We start from the raw sequence: 4,766 nt of genomic DNA, 5'->3' as shown, positions 1-4,766 counted from the left end.
CTTTTTCCCCAATGCTTGATAAATCAGTGCACATCTTCTTCACATTGTCATATGTCGAGTCAAATCTTTTCATCATTTTAGACATCATATCCTCAATGTGATTCAAACTTGATCCTCCATCTCAATCTCCTTGTGGAACATATGTACCACTCTTATAGTTTTTGTTGTTATACCCATTCATGTTATAATTATTATCGCGATTGTATTGCCCTTCTTGGTTTTAATTGTTGTAGCTTCAACCTTGATTTCCTTGACCTTGGTGCCAATTATTCTGATTGGATTCTTGGGCGTTAGTCTGTAAATCCCCTGCCTGCTTATTTACAAAATTGACATCTTCTTCATAAGTATACTGATCATGCGGTGGTGCTCTATTATTGTAGTTTACTGCATTAACTTTCTCAGCACTCCCACCCAAATGTTTCAACACCAATCCAACCTCTGTTCTCAATTGTTCCACCTATTGACGCATATCTTCACTCGCTTAATCATGATTTACTTGTATTGAAAATGAGCTTTTTGTGGTAGCTTAAGTTCTAGTGCTTTATATTTTATTATTCTTTGAAATCTTTTTCAGCTTCTCTGCAATCTATTGGAATGAGTTAGCTTGTATGATCCTCCAGCGATAGTATCTAGCACAACTTTACTATTTCATCTAACTCTATAAAAGTTCTCCTTGAGTGACTCATCATCAGTTTGGTGGTTCGGAACACTTCTAATGAAAGCTATAAATCTATCCTAAGAATCACTAACTGACTCCCTAAGTAGAGCCATGATATTGTTGAGTTTATCTTTTAAGCTTTAACTTCTTTGACAACAGGAAGTATTTTTCTAGGAACACACTATGTAGCTCAGTCCATGTGGTAATTGAGTTGTAAGGAAGCTTAGATAACATAATCACATCTCCTCTCAATGATAATAGGAACACTCGTTACCCAGTCACATTCATATCTAAGTCTGGCCTTCCCACACTACACTTACAAATGTCGATGCATTTACTTAGATGGGCATATGGATCCTTGGATTGCATACCGTGAAATAACCCTCTGGATGTAAGCATTTCCATCAGCCTACTTGTAACCAGAAATATATGTTTGTGTGGTAGTTGAGGTCCAACTATGGCACTTATTAATCTCATATCATTGTGATCAACCCTGTAATTATCATACACACCATATGCTTGTTGATCATGCACACAAGGTTGTTCTGGTTGTTTACTAGTACCTTCCGTACTCCTGAAAGTTGGACTCTAGGTTCATCCTCTCGACTGCTCTGATTGGATCATCATTAATCGTATATTTCGGCCACGTCCGACCATTTTTCGCAGTGTTTTGGCTAAATCTAGATTAAAAAGGGTCAGGAATTGCCTTGACTGTGTACTTAACATACACTTCAAACAAAACATGTAGAAAACAAAAACAAAATAAAACGTAAATTGGAAAATAATTGACTAATAGTGCAATACCAAAATAAATATAATTTAAAACCCTTATTCCCTAGTAGTAGCGCCAAAACTTGATACGCCCAAATTACACCTCTATAAAGAAGTATAATCGGTCATTGTTCAATTAAAGAACCTAACAGAGGTTAGGGTCGATCCCTCGAGGAATAAGGTCTAGACTTAGGCTATTTAGCTGTTGATTGTACTTTTAGTCAGACTACTTCTGTAAAAAAGATTTGTAACACAAAATATTAATTGATTAAATTCAGTAACAAGTAACTAAGTAATAGGATTCAACGTTTTGTAAAATCAATAGAAGATGAAACTAGTGTGTATGTGTTCCCAGAAGTTCTTAATGCAATTAAACTTATAATAGTAACCCTATCTAGTGTTTAACATGCAAAGTAAGTCCATGGGTATATGTTTTACTAACCCTTACAATTGAGCTCAGATTATCCCTCACTCTGGGTTAAGGCTATTATACAACGGATTATCATGTCAAATCTCTGTTGTTTAATATCTTTTCATATTCGTTACATTCTTGGTCGGGCATGTAGGAATAAGACGGGTTCTAACGTTGTGCACCATTAAAAACAATCAAAATGAAGAGATCAACAATACATGCATAAACATTATTCAAGAATAACTTAATTATTAGGTCTACATTGTCAATTACTCATAGTTCTCATAACCCTAGTTGTGGATTTATCTACTCATGCTTGGGTGATCACAATTCATAATACGTTTGTTAAAATAAATCATGAACTGACAATCAAAGCAGATGAAATCTAGAATCTTGAATTGATGCACAAAAACGATCTTATAAACCAATGCTTCAAGAATTTAATGGACAAAGTGTTCACAAAATAATTCTCAAAGACAAAAACTAAGTATCGACTTGTCTATCACTTAAAACATAAAAAAATAACTATTTATAAACATCTAATCCTAAATAAAGTCGAAAAAGGAAATATAGGAAAGGTAGGCTTCAATAGTCAACTTTACGGGTCATGATCTACGACTCGTACCGTAGAAGGCAATTTCTTCAAAGTCCATTTGGCACTTCTAACGGACATGATCTACAACTTGTACGTGTAGAACTTTGTATGGTCTATCCTGGCTATCCGTCATTTACAGTACTGGGGCTCATAATTCTTATCTTTTTCTATAACTTAAAACTACGGTTCGTAAGTCATCCTACGGCCCGTAATATGCTTTTATTTCCCCATACTTAGCCAAATTTCTAGCTTTTTCTTCATCCTTCATCTATGAGTCAATCCCACGACTAGTGGTATGATCTACGACTCGTAGGTTGCCTCGTAGTTCATAAGCGTGTTGCTTTTAAATAGAATTCCATCCTCGGACTATCACAACCTACTTTCCTATAAACGGAGATAAAAATAGCATCAAATCTACAAATAACAGCTTAAGACACATGCAAAACTTCAAGTTTAAAGCATTATAAGTACCATAAATTTGTGGTACATTAGAGGCGCCTTGAGACATACAGAGATAGTGGCAAGATACCTCATCATTAGTACAATGGTTGCATTATTTTACTTTGAGGTGGGTATCATCTCAGTGAGGTTCATTTTCCTTCTTGACCTATCAAGTCTATAGTGGTATCACCTCAAGTTTCGGGGGGTATGATGTAGGTCGTGCTGCCTATGGAAGGTAGAGCTTAGTCAGACTTCTCACGGTGATCATTTCGAGCCTTCAACTATTAGGGCTCATTTTACTACAGTTTGGCCTTCAGCTCTTGTTGACACCTAATTTTAGACCTCCACATTATAGATCAATAATCGAGTTTCTTCAATTTCAAACGATTTAAAATAATTAATTTTATAAAACTTCAAAATAATATAATAAAAATAGTTTGCAAGTTATTTTTAAAGTTTTGTCATTTTTTTTTTATAATTTTTAAATAATATATATATATATGTATATATACACACACATAAATTATGTATATAATTAGTATATTTTATGAATATTCGAAAATCGTCTCAAAAAAATTTTGTTTCTAATTAAATGTTTTGTTAATTAGTTTAGCTTTATTATAGTTTATATTTTTGAGTCAATTGATTTACAAGTACATTAATTATTTTATTTCGTTGGGATTAAGAAGCTCAGTAATTAATCGATACTAATTCGTCTTATTTAATTTTAGCTGAATTCACCAACTAAACTCAAATTGGCTAAATTTTTAATTCCAATTGGCTACAATTATAATTCATTTGGCCATCTTTTCAATTGAGAAATCTAACTACGATTTTAATCCTCTTAAAACTATCTTATCAGCCTATTTCTAGACGAAAATTAGCCCAAATCTCAGCCCACAACAACAACTCTCTCACAATACAATACTTAAAACTTTCAGCAAGCCCACCATTTTCTCTAAAACTTAGCCCAAGCGCATTACAATACATACAACAACACAACAATACGCACAACATACATACGCGTACATCAACTAGTACACCCATCTCATGCCTTACGTGTCTTCTTCCTCAACGTGACCAAACGATCCTACAAACTCCACACTCCAATACTCGTCTTCCCCAACCCATAACCTTAATGACCCTAAGCGATCACATCCAACCACTCTCATGCCCCCTTTTCCCTTTTTTCAGGGAATTCCAAATCTCTTCCACTACTGGCCTTTGAAAAGAGGAAAGAAATTCAAAAGATTTTGAATTTTCTCAATGGATTTCCCCTCCAAAATTGATCTCAATCTTCTCTATAAATTGTCTCTTCTTTTATGTGTTTAAAGAGGAGAGAAGTTGGAGACAAGGCATATTTACCCTCTAAAAACAGACGTTTTTTTTATTGAAAAGACAAAAATTCGAGGGCTAGTTTTTATTTTGTATTGATTCTCTTCTTGTTCGAGTTAAGCTCATAGTAGTGGATAGGCATCACAATCAAGCTCATCGTTCTAGTCTCGCTACTCCAGAAAAGGTACATGATCTCTCCCCTTTTATTTTTTCACTCTGATTCTAGTTGTTTGTCTCTTTGATTGGTTGCTTGATTCGATAATCTCAAAAAGGAATGGTGTCTTTGTTGATAGTTTAGTCTTCTGCTCTTGAGCATGACTTGAATATATATGTGAATGTGGTGAACATATTCTGAGTTGATTTGTGTGATTTTAGTCTAGTCGAGTCCTATTTGAACCATTATTATGAGTTGAGTTGTTGTTCTAACCTGCTTAGAATGCATCCAGTTTCCATAATAAGTAGTTTTGATTTGGTTTAGGTCGTAGATGATTTTTTCTGACTGAAATTATTATTGTTCTTATTTTTTGCCTTTCATAGTTGTATTATATTTAGTT

This window comes from Solanum stenotomum, chromosome 6, assembly GCF_019186545.1.
Source record: "Solanum stenotomum isolate F172 chromosome 6, ASM1918654v1, whole genome shotgun sequence".
In the NCBI taxonomy this organism is placed as follows: domain Eukaryota; kingdom Viridiplantae; phylum Streptophyta; class Magnoliopsida; order Solanales; family Solanaceae; genus Solanum; species Solanum stenotomum.
The sequence above is the reverse complement of the archived record's forward strand: the minus strand, read 5'-3'. Positions refer to the sequence as shown.